The sequence below is a fragment of the Petaurus breviceps genome, unplaced genomic scaffold (assembly GCF_028583685.1).
Source record: "Petaurus breviceps papuanus isolate PSGF00001 unplaced genomic scaffold, PetGlider_PUasm1.0 77, whole genome shotgun sequence".
Lineage (NCBI taxonomy): Eukaryota > Metazoa > Chordata > Mammalia > Diprotodontia > Petauridae > Petaurus > Petaurus breviceps.
This window is the reverse complement of record NW_027186492.1, coordinates 14357635-14371014: the sequence shown is the minus strand read 5'-3', so window position 1 is coordinate 14371014 and position 13380 is coordinate 14357635. Positions and strand designations below refer to the sequence as shown.

Sequence of the window (13380 nt, the reverse complement as noted above, 5' to 3'; positions counted from 1 at the left end):
ATATCTTACCCTCTCTATCTTACTTAATCATTTGATCTCCAAGTGAAATTAAGTTTGTGTTACTCACCTCCAGTATGGGTCTCCTTTATGTACTTGGCCAAGTGTATTCTCTCTCCCCAACTTAATCTTTGAAATATAATTTCTATATCCCAATACGGCACACTAAGTACCAAGATGTTCAAATGTCTTCTAATCATCTTTTCTTTTTCTTATGTTGGTTATTTTGACATTTTTTTCCCATGTCATGATGGATAGAGATATAGCCTCAAAGCCAAGAAGACTTGGATTCAAATGCTACCACTGAGACATCCTGGCTGTATGAACCTGGGCAAGTTACTTTACCTCTTAGTGCTCTAGCAACTCTATAAGAAAATAAGTTGCAGAGAAATTGCTGTCCTGCAATGTTTGAGGTCATTTTCTCAATCAAGAGTTATCTATGCCAATTAAATCACAGGTTTAGCCGCCATCCAGGCACTGTGTTAGGAGCAATAGATATAAGAACAAAAACCAAAACAGTTTTGCCTCTCTGGAGGCTTAGATTCTATCAGAAAAGACAACATGTACATATTGTGGTGTCTGAAAAGCTTTGAGAAGGGAAGGAGGTGAGTATTGTTTGAATTATACTCTCATCAAATCTGGGTCAAAGAGGGAATAACATACACATTCAGTTGCTTATTAAAACCTGTCACACTATAGGGAAGAGGAGAAAGGGAAAAGAAAAGGTAGGGCTGACAGAAGGGAAAGGAGTTTAAGGAAGGTGGGGGTCAGAAGCAAAACACTGGTGAGGAGGGAAAGGGTGAAAGGAGAAAAAAAAAGTATAAATGGTGGGGAAAGAGTATGGAAAGAAAGACACAGCTGGTAATCATAACTGTGAATGTGACAAATTCTCCCATAAAATGGAATCAGACATCAGAGTGGATTTAAAACAAGAATTTTACAATATTTTGTTTACAAGAAACACCTTTGAAGGAAAGAGATATACACAGAGTAATGGCAAAAGACTGGAACAGAATGTGTCAGCTGAAGTAAAAAGAAAAAAAGCAGGGGTAGCAATAATCATTTCAGACAAAGTAAAAGCAAAAATAGATCCAATTAAAGAGATAAAGAAGCAAACTACATCTTGCTTAAAGGTACCATAGACAATGAAGTAATAATAATACTAAATGTATATGTAACAAATTCTTAGAGAAGTTAAGAAGTTAAGAAACTATACTAGTGGGGAACCTCAACCTTCCCCTCTCAGAACTAGGTAAAACTAACCAAAAAATAAATTAAAAAGAAGTTAAAGAGGTGAATAGAATTTTAGAAAAGTTAGATATGGCAGATCTCTAGAGAAAACTGAATAGGAATAGAAAGGAATATACCTTTTTCTCAGTGGTACATAGCACATACACAAAAATTGATCATGTACTAGGGTATAAAAACCTCACAATTTGATACAGAAAGGCAGAAATATTAAATGCATCTTTTTCAGATCATGATGGAATTAAAATTACATGTGGCAAAGGGCCATGGAAAGATAGATTAAAATTGATTGGAAACTAAATACTCTAATCCTAAAGAATGAGTGGGTCAAACAACAAGTCCTAGAAATAATCAATAATTTCATCCAAGAGAATGGCAATAATAAGACAATACACCAACATTTATGGGATGCAGCCAAAGCAGTTCTGTGGAGAAATTTTGTATCTCTAAATAGTTACATGAATAAAACAGAAAAAGAAGAGAGTGAATTAGGGATGCAACTAAAGAAGTTCAAAAAAGAACAAATTAAATATCAAATTAGAAATTCTGACAATCAATAAATTTGAAATTAAGAAAGCTATTGAACTAATAAATAAAATGAAGAACTGGTTTTATGAAAAAAATCAGTAAAATAGAACCAAATTACCAATATCAAAAATGAAAAGGATGAATTCAATAACAATGAAGAGGGAATTAAAACAATAACTAGGAGCTATTTTCCCCAACTGTATGCTAATAAATCTCACAATCTAAGTGAAATGAATGAATATTTTCAAGAATATAAATTGCCCAGATTAACAGAAGAGGAAATAAAATACTTAAATAACACCATTTCAGTAAAAGAAATCAAACAGGCCATTAATGAACTCCCCAAGAAAAAAAAAAATCTCCAGAGTCAGATGGATTTACAAGTGAGTTCTACCAAACATTTAAAGAACAATTAGTTTCAATACTATAAAACTATTTGGAAAAATAGGCAAAGGAGTCCTACCAAATTCTTTTTATTATACAAATATGATGCCAGTATCTAAACTGGGAAGAGGCAAAAGAAAAAGAAAATTAGAGACCAATTTCCCTAATGAATATAGGTGCAAAAATTTTAAATGAAATATTAGCAAAGAGATTACAGCAATTTATCATGAAGATAATACATTGACATAATACATTGATAATACATAATACATGACCAGGTGGGATTTATACCAGGAATGGAGGGCTGGTTCAATATTAGGAAACCTATCAACATAGTTGACCACATCAATAACAAAATTAACAGACATTATATGATTATCTCAATAGATGAAGAAAAAGCTTTTGACAAAATACAATACCCATTCCTATTAAAAGCTAGGGATCACAGGAATCCATGGAGTTTTTCTTAAAATGATAAGTAGCATCTATCTAAAACAATTAACAAATATTATATATAATGGGGATAAGCTAGAAGCATTTCCAATAAAATCAGGGGTGAAAAGGATTCAACTATCACCACTGTTATTCAAAATTGTACCAGTAACATTAGCTTTAGCTATAAGAGAAGAAAAAGAAATTAGAATGAAGAATCAAAATGAAGGCAATGAAGAAACAAAACTATCACTCTTTGCAGATCATATGATGGTATACTTACAGAATCCTAGAAAATCAACTAAAAAAGTACTTGAAATAATTAATGACTTTAGCAAAGTTGTAGGATATAAAATAAATCCACATAAATCATCAGCATTTCTATATATTACTAACAAAGTCCAGCAGCAAGAGATAGAATGAGAAATTCCACTTAAAGTAGCTATAAACAATATAAAATATTTGGGAGTCTACCTGCCCAGACAAACCCAGGAAATACATGTATACAGTTACAAAACACTTTTCTCACAAATAAAATCAGATCTAAATAATTGGAAAACTATCAGTTGCCCGTGGGTAGGCTGAGCTAATATAATAAAAATGACAATTCTGCCTAAATTAATTTACTTTATTCAGTGCCATACTAATCAAGCTACTAAAAAATTATTTTGTAGAGCTAGAAAAAATAATAACAAAATGTATGTGTAAGAGCAAAAGGTCCAAAATATCAAGGAAATTAATGAAAATAAATGCAAAGGAAGGTGGCCTAACCATACCAGATCTAAAACTGTATTATAAAGCAGCAATTATCAAAACTACTTGGTACTGGCTAAGAAATGGAATGGTGGTTAGGTGGAATAGGTTAGGTACACAAGACTCAGTAGTCAATGACTATAGCAATCTACTATTTAATAAACTCAAAGACTCCAGCTTCAGAGGTAAGAACTCACTATTTGACAAAAACCAACATCTTACACTGTATAGCAAGATAAGGTCAAAAGGGGTACATAATTTAGACATAAAGTGTGAAACTATAAGCAAATTAGGAGAGTAAGGAATAGTTTACCTGTCAGATTTGTGGAGAAGGGAAGAATTTATGAGTAAAAAAGAGATAGAGAACATTATGAAATGCAAAATGGATAATTCTGATTACATTAAATTAAGAAGGTTTTGCACAATGAAGCCAATGCAATCAAGATTAGAATGGAAACAGAAAGCTGAGAAACAATTTTTTTCAGCCAGTATCTCTGATAAAGGCCTCATTTCTAAAATATATGGAGCACTAAGTGAAATCTGTAAGAATAAAAGTCATTCCCCAACTGATGAATGATCAAATGATATGAACAGGAAGTTTTCAGAAGAAAAAATTAAAGCTATCTATAGTCATAAGGAAAAAATACTCTAAATCAACATAGATTAGAAATATACAGATTAAAACAACTCTGAGGTACCACATCACACCTATCAGATTGACAAATCTGATTTTTTTCAGATGACAAAACAGGAAAATGATAAATGTTGGAGAGGACATGGGAGAATTGGAACATTAAGGCATTGTTGATGGAGTTGTGAACTGATCTAACCATTCTGGAGAGCAATTTGGAACTATGCCCAAAGAGCAACCAAACTGCATAGCCTGTGATCTAGCTATATTAGTACTAGGCCTGTATCCCAAAGAGATCATGAAAAAGGGAAAAGGACCCACATATACTAAAATATTTATAGCAGTTCTTTATGTGATAGCCAAGAATTGGAATTAAGGGGATGTCTATCAATTGGTGAATGACTGAACAAGTTCTAGAATATGAATGTAATGGAATACTATTGTTCCTTAAGAAATGGTGAACAGGAAGACTTCAGAAAAACTTGGAAAGACTTGCATAAACTGATGCTGAGTGAAGTAAGCAGAACCAGGAAGACACTGTACATAGTAACAGTAACATTATGTGATGACTGACTTTGTTAGATGTAGTTCTTCTGAGCAATGCAATGATCTAAAACAATTCCAAAAGACTCATGATGGAACATGCTGTTTATAACCAGAGGAAAAACTATGGACTCTGGATGCAGATTGAAGCATACTGTTTTTTCTTTTTTTGTTGTTGTCTTTCATGTTTTCTTTTTCATGATTTTCCCTTTTATTCTGATTTTTCTTTCACAATATGATTAATGTGAAAATATGCTTAATATGACCATTTATGTATATCCTGTATCCAATTGTATGTTTTTGCGGGGATGGGAGAAGAGAATAGGGGGGGATTTAGAACTCAAAATCTAATTTAAAATGAATCTTAAAAACTAAATTAAATGAATAATTTTTTTAAATAAAAGGTTTGGAGTGTCTGCGCATTAACCGTCGGGAGTGGAGGCATGGCCAGTACCATCAAGAAGCCAAACCTGAGCTCTACCCCCCTAAGAAAGAAGATGGGACCCAAACCTGAACTCACAGAGGACCAGAAACAAGAAATTAGAGAGGCATTTGATCTCTTTGATACAGATGGAACCGGGGCAATAGATGTTAAGGAGCTCAAGGTGACCATGAGAGCTCTGGGCTTCAAACCCAAGAAAGAAGAGATAAAAAAAATATCTGACATTGACAAGGAGGGGATGGGGAAAATCAGTTTCAATGACTTCTTGGCTGTGATGACTCAAAAAATGGCTGAAAAGGACACCAAAGAAGAAATTCTGAAAGCTTTCAGACTCTTCGATGATGATGAACCGGGAAAATCTCCTTCAAGAACTTAAAACGTGTGGCCAGAGAGCTAGGGGAAAACCTCACTGATGAGGAACTGCAAGAAATGATTGATGAAGCTGATGGAGATGGTGATGGTGATGGTCAATGAACAGGAGTTCCCGCAGATCATGAAAAAGATCAGTCTCTACTGAGGTCAATAACTCTTCCCCTTTTGCAGGCGCACACACAAAGAGATTTACTGGTTATGAAGGTTCCTTGTTTTCATTTTTTGAGGCATCACTATAGGACATAGAGGCTGATTTTCCCCTTCCACTAGTTTATCTAGATAATTATATTGGCAAATGCCTGATTCAATTGTATGTTTTCTAAAGAATTCTAAAACATAGCTCTAGATAATGCACCTTGTCAATAGATTCTCCAATTCAAGCCCTCTAGGCTTAAGGATGGGGGCCTAAAACTCCCCTTCTCCCCTCCCCTGCTTCTGCCTGGCATCTCTTCTTTCATTCATGAATATTACACCAAACCCCAGAGCAAAATTCAAGTGTTATAGCCACCAAAGTGGGAACAAAGAATATCTCCTTTAAGGTGCTGGTTCCTTTATCACCTTGCTTCCATCATCTCTTCCCCCTGCCATGCTGAGGTGTATGATACAGCAGGACCATGTGATTGGCTTGTAGGCCACCATTCCAGGCCATTTTCCCCTCCCTTTTCCATTCACCCCTTTGTATTTCATTGACTTAGCTCTTTTAAGAAGAAACTAGCTTACCAACTTCTTTGTTGTGTCTGAAACACACTGACTTATCTATTGTCTCATGGAGGTCTTGGAGTGTTCCATGGCATCATCCTTTCCAGTCAGTGCTGGGGTAGCTGCATCTAGCTCATCCACTTTGTGTGTCATCCTGGCAAATGCTCTTTCCTTTTCCCAGGCCAGGCCACCAAATGAAAAAAGCTCAATGTAATGTTAGCCTAAGAAAATCATAAATAGCAGAGGTTGGCTTAATATTAATGTTAAAAAACCACACAAATAAGCATTTCCTTAGTTCATAAGCTTTAAGGGCTTAGTTGCTTTGAAAATTGGGGTGGGTGGGGCAGGTCATGTTTCAAGTATTTAGCAAAGCCGTTTTCCCTTTTCCCTGCTTGGAAGGAAGGGAACTGGCTGTTGTTATCTTCATTAGAAATCTAATGTAACTGTGGCCACTTTCTACTGATTTTGTCACAAGTTCCTCTTTACTGGTTAGCTCTAAGAACCTTTGGTTCTTATTAGTCCATGACTTTCTCCTCCTCTGATGTATGGACACTGACCACCAAGTGTCCCACATGGATAGTTTGACACACTGCTTTGTAACTCCCAGTGGTCTGTTCTGTGTTGATGCTATTTATTTTCTCTGTTGTGAATAAAGTCTTTCTTGTTTAGATAGATAGATAGATAGATAGATAGATAGATAGATAGATAGATAGATAGATAGATAGATAGATAGATAGATAGAGATAGATAGATAGATAGATAGATAGATAGATAGATAGATAGATAGAAAGAAATAAAAAATAAAAGGTTTGAGAGACATAATTTCTGGGTAATTTTGTCATTTTATTAATAATGCCAGCACTTTGACAAAAGTATTTGATCATCTCTATCTTGTGTCAAAGACAATCATGGTGGCAGACTTATGACCTTTTGGAAGAGGAATGTTCCCCAGGGTGGCAATCAACTTTGACTGGTTAACAATTAATTAGAAAATTAATATTATAATGAGAGGGTGAACTATATTACAATGAGTCTTGGTGTGCATGGCTTAGGTGTCCCAAATATTAGTCAAAGAGACTTATCAATTTACATATCATCTGACTGACAAAAGGGAGAATCAACATTTTCTCAGACTTGTCTGAGGAAACACAATGAATAGGAATGTACTACTTAGCCCTAACTTAAATTTTCTTTTACTGTCTTTGCTTAAACCTCAGCCATCCTGTATGTGTAGGTCTTTTAGAAAGATTTCCCACACTGGTTGTTTTTTGAATGAGTGTAATAGCAAGCACTCTAGCCCACCTAGGATGGCCTGCTAGCACCAGTTCTTTGATCTGATTTTAAAGGAAAGACTGCTCAAAAAGGGATTAACAATACTACTTTTAATTACATTCACTAGTTCAGGGGAAAGGTCAACCCTGAACATAGAGAAAATACAAACAGAGAAAATATAAGCAGAGAAAATACAAGCTGAGAAATTAGCACAAAGACCAACAGACAGGGCTCCAACTGTCTGAGTAAAGCAATATTGCTATACACTTTACATAAATCACTGGATTGAGAAAGCACAGACATCACAAACAGTTGGTAAACTCTGAACATATGGCTACCCAGAGTCTTGTCCAAGAAGTCCAAAAGATACTTCTGATGAGTGAATCCCCAAAGTAAAATGCCAACCTCCCAGAATATATAACAAAGACTCAGCCCCTGATTGGCTCAGAACCAGTAGGCACAAAATCTACATGAATCAGCACAGCTGTGAATTATCAGGGCTCAAAGGAGATCAATCCTTCAGATATTCACAATTTAGCCTGAGCCTGGGAAACTGAACTCCAAAAGCAAAACAACAAAAATCCACCTTGCTTGTGCTTACAATGAGGAAGTTTAAAAAGGGAAAAACCTTGATCCTAATACAATAATTAGTTATTAATACCAGAGAGAAATAAGGATTCCTCACAATATATAAATATATACAGCATAAATATTACTGAACAAAAACAAAATCAGTGCAATACAGTTAAATACAAGGTAGGAAAGAAAGGAGATCAATAGTAGTTAAAGGGATCAGAAAAAAAAACAACATATAAAAGCTAATCACTGAACTGAATCATTTTTAATTTTTTTTCAATTATCAGGCATTTATTTTCTCCCTTGTACTTCTGTCCCCCTACTGTCCAATGGAAAAAAAATGAAAAAAAGGAAATCAAAATCCTTGTAGCAAATATGCATAGTCAAACAAAACATGTTCCCTCATTGATAATCTACAAAAATGTATGTCTCAATCTACATATTTAATAGTTTGAAAAAAAAAGTAGAGTCTAGCAAAGTTTGATTTTTGTGGGGTTATTTTTTTTGCATTTTTTTGAAGGCATTTGGAGTTAAGTAACTTGCCCAAGGTTACACGGCTTGTTTTTTTTGTGTGGGTGTTAAGTGTCTGAGGCCGGATCCAAACCCAGGTCCTCCTGACTTCGGGGCCAACACTTTACTCACTGCACCACCTAGCCACCCTTTTTTGTTGTTTTTTTTTAAAGGAGAAAGTATTCATGATTCATGAGACTTCTGAGTAGTCTTTGGTTGCTTAAGTTTCTTAAAGCCTAAAACATATTTTCCAAAATACTTTCAGCACCTTCTCTTTTGCCCATTTTTCACAATAGAGTCCCCAAGAAGTTTTTTTTAAGTCTAGACTTGTTTGAGGGATTATTATGTAATTGCTTGTGCAATATGTTTATTTCAAACTCTATAACAGATACTGACTCACTGATGCATTTATCTTCATGGTGACATGATGAATATATTTCTCACAAAATAAAGTTTTCTGTTTCCATCAGAAACATAACAGAGCTTTACCAAATCTTCTGTTTTCCTCTTTGAATAGAAGCTGTGAATCAGACTTTTATTTAGATGCAATTTCTTTAAGTCTTGAGTTGTGTTGTTATTTTCTTATCCTATGAATGGCTGCCAACACTGATGTGGTTCAATTCTTCTGATAATATGTAAGCTTGGTGATAACTAAATAGTGATCTCACATTTTGAGCCCCAACAGTTAAGTTAATATTTATGGGTGGTTTAAAAATTCTGTGATGCAATATGACTAATGTGGAAATATGTTTAACATGACTGTACATGTATAACTTTTATTGGGTTGCTTGTTGTCTTGGGAAGGGGGAAGGAAAAGAGAGGGAGGGAGAAAAATTTGGAACTCAAAATCTTACAGAAATGAATGTTAGAAATTATCTTTCCATGTAATTGGAAAAAATAAAATATTATTAAATGTTAAAAAGAATAAAATAAAATATTTCAAAGTTTATAACCTGAAGCATGGGTATGGGTAATAATAATACAATTGGCAAATCAAAAACCCCTAAGAAAATGACTACAGAAGCAGAAAGGAGTCACATAGGACTGAGGGCTATTTTAATTTTTTCTTCATTTCATTAGTAGCCAAAGAAGTTATTATTTAGTTGTTAAACCACTATTGATAAGTTTCTCTGCATATGTAGTTAGATTTGTCCTCAGAGTTCATCACTGAGTCCATTTTTTAAGCCTTTGCAATCCCATAGAAGACAGCAGAATTTACATTCTGTTGGTATAGTTGTGGATAACACAGGGTCACTTCCATGCCATGATAAAGCATTGGAATAGAACTTTATGGTGTGAAATCAACTTCATAAGTAAAAATGAGAAGGTCACAGATGAAAATTAGTTAATGTGAAAAAAGATCTAGAGGTTCTAGTGATGTGCAAGCTCAAGAGGAACTAACAGTGTGAAAGGATAGATATAGGGACCTCCAGAGGAGAATTAAGGCTGGTGACTTTGCACAGCCCTCCCTCACTTAAATCCAATTCAGTTGCAAGTCATGGCATCACCTTCCTGATGCTATGGTCCTCTTAAAAAACAAAGGACAAAGAAACAAGGGACCAGACCAGTGATTTCATTGATGTACGGTACTCCTTGATTACAAATTTTTTCTATCAATGCAGGCCAGGATCTTCTCTGAAAACATAGTCTTAGAGAGTTGTCTAGACCAAAGGTTTCAAATGCATGGTCCATAGATTAAATCCCATTAGACTCCCAAGTATAGTCTGAACTAGATTAAAATGCAATTGGAAAATATTTAACAAAATAAATAAAAATACAATAAAATGTAGACATTACATTTTAAAACTAAGATAATATGCAGCCCACAGAGATCCTAATGTGTGAATTATTGGCTCTAATTTCTATTTGAGTTTGATATCACTGGTCTAGAATATTGAGGGGTTAAATGATCACCCAAGTATCACCCAGATAGTCAATTTCAGTGGAGGAACTTGAATTTTGTCTTGATTTCAAGGCCAGCTCTATCTATTATACCATGCTGATGTGGCAGGAAAATACACAGGATGTAAGAACAAAAAAATACCAATAAAATGTTTTAAACACATCAAAATAATTTCAGTGAGATAGGCACTAAAAACTAGGTGAACAAGAAAAGGTATCTCATAAAAAGTGACACCTGAACTGAGTTTTGAAGGGAAGTGGGATTTGAAGAGTTAAGTCAGTCAGCTAATAAACATTCATTAAACATCTACTGTGTGCTAATTGCCGGAGATACAAAAAGAGGCAAAAATTCTTGTCCTTTAGGGGTTCACAATCTAATGGGGAAGGCAACAAGAAAACAAATATATGCAAACAAGTTATATACAGGACAAATAAAAAATAAACAAGAGAGGGAAGTCAGTAGAATTAAGAAGGTTTGGGAAAATCTTCCTAAAGGAGATGGGATTATTTAGTTTTGATTTAAAGGGAGCTAGGGAGATCAGCATTCATAGATGAGGAGGAAGAGTGTTCTAGTATCTAGAAGAAACAAAGAAAATGCATAGAGACAAGAGTTGGAGTTTCTTGTTCATGGATCATGGAGGCCCACCATCACTGTACCAAGGAGTATGTGGGCAGATGTAAGGTGAAAAAGATTGAAAAAGTAGGAGGGGGTTGGATTATGAAGGATTTTGAAGAGCAAAAAGGATCCTGTATTTTATCCTGGAGGCAATAGGAAGCAAATGGAATTTATTGAGTAGAGAAATGACATGGTCATAACTGTACTTTGGAAAAATCACTTTGGTGGCTGATGGAGGAAGGACTGGAGTGAGGAGAGATGTGAGGCTGGTAGAACAACCAGTAGACTATTACAATAGTCCAGATGAGATGGGATGAGGACCTGCCTCAGGGTGAGCTGTGAAGAGAAGGAGGAATATTTTAATGATGCTACAAAGGTGGAATCAACAGGCCTGGGCAACAGATTGGAAAGGGGGAAGGTGAAAGATAGTAAGGAGTCCAGCAGAATTCCTGGGTTTGAGCTTGAGAGACTGGGAGGATGATGCTGCCCTCTAGCAATAGGGAAGGTAGGAGGTAATGGAGGGTTTGGGGGGAAAACAATGAGTTTGGTTTTTGACATGTTGAGTTCAAGATGTCTACTAGACATCTAGTTTGAGATGTCCAAAAGGCAATTGAGATGTGAAATTAGAATCAGCAGAGAAGTTAGGGAAAGAAAGGTAGATCTGAGATTCATCAGCATAGAGATAGTAATTAAATCCAAGAGAGCTGATAAAATAACCAAGTGAAGAAAAAAAGGGAAAAGAACAGAGGGTCCAGGGCAGAACTCCATGGGAACTGAAAGTTAGAGGGTATAACCTAGATGAGAATCCAGTAAAGGAGACTAAGGAGTGATTAGAGATGAGAACCAAGAAAGAGTAGTGTATGAGGAAAGGTAAATATGAAGAAGGAAAGAATTCTTGTTATGAGGAACAGCCATTGTGAAGGCATAGAAATAAGTGAGATGTGAGAATATGATGTGGAGAGACCCCCCCCCCCCAAGAAATTCACTTTGACTAGAGTGTTAATAGGTGAGAATATCAGATAATCAGCCTGGAAACATAAGTTGGAGCCAGAATGTAAAAGACTTTTTTTTTTTAAAGCAATCGGGGTTAAGTAACTTGCTCAAGGTTACACGGCCAGTTATTTCTGGGTGTGGTGCTAAGTATCTGAGCCCGGATTTGATCCCCAGGTCATCCCCACACTGGCGCCAGTGCTCTTACTCAATGAGCCACCTGGCCGCCCCTAAGCAATTGGGGTTAAGTGACTTGCTCAAGGTTACACGGCCAGGTATTTCTGGGTGGGTGCTAAGTGTCTGAGCCCGGATTCGATCCCCAGGTCATCCCAACACTGGAGCCGGTGCTCTTACTCGCTGTGCTACCTGGCCTACCCTGTAAAGGACTTTTAATGCCACAAGAAGGATTTTATTATGGAGGAAATAGGGAATCACTGAAACTTCTTGACTGGATAAACTGCATGTTCATATATGCTTTTATAACCTCATTTTGGCAGCTATTTGGAACATGAATTGGAACTGGGAAAGATTGGCGTCAGGAAGACAAATAAAGAGGCTATAGCAAGAGTCTAAGGAAGAGGTGATATAGGTCTGAATTAGGGCATTTGTAGTATGGGCAGAAAGAAGGGGAAATTTGGGAGAGATATAGATGTGAGTTTTGGAGGTAGAATCACTAGATTCAGAAACTGAATAGATATTAGGAATGAGAGAGAGTAAAGAGTTAAGGATGACTCCTAGGTTGTTAACCAAGGTAACCTAAAGAATGGTGGCACTTTTCACAGAAACAGGGAAATTAGGAGGAGAGATGTTTTAAAGGAAAGATATGGGATGAGATTGTTTTTTGGCATGTTGAGTTTGAGGTGCCGATGGAGTATCCAGGTAGAGATAGTTAGAGCTGTCTGACCAGAGATCAGGAGAAAGATGAGAGCTAGATATACAAATTAATGAGTCATTTCTATAGAGATGAAACTCTTGAGAGCTAATAAGATTAAATAAAAGCTAGCACTTATATAGTACTTTAAGATTGGCAGAGTGCTTTACATGTTATCTGACTTAATCCTCACAACCTTGTGAGGCAGTGTTATCATCCTCCTCAGATGCGCACACACACACACACACATATACATATCACATATATACATATTATAAACTATAGTATATAATATATACATTATACACAATATTATCACATATTAATTACATACGATATTATCCCACATTATATAATATCATATAATATATTATCATATATTATATATGCATTCTATATAACATCTATTGTATATTCCATATATGTGTCAATATACACACATTTATCCACAGATGGGAAAACTGACACTTAGAATAGCTAAGGAACTTGCCTAGAGTCATGTAGCTAATAAGTGTTTGAGGCAGAATTTCACCTCAAGTCTCCCTAATTCCAAACCTAGCACACCACTGAGTGCCACCTATCCACTGAAAGAGAGAAGAGTAGACAGTCCAAGA

At 35.7% G+C, this 13380-nt stretch overlaps 1 long non-coding RNA gene and 1 pseudogene across 3 annotated transcripts in view; one reads left to right on the top strand and one right to left on the bottom strand.

Annotated features, from left to right (window-relative positions):
- Window positions 1-13380, bottom strand: part of LOC138175530 (uncharacterized) — a 160633-nt gene that overhangs the window by 15291 nt on the left and 131962 nt on the right. The window lies entirely within an intron of this gene.
- Window positions 4926-5707, top strand: LOC138175529 (centrin-1-like; annotated as a pseudogene).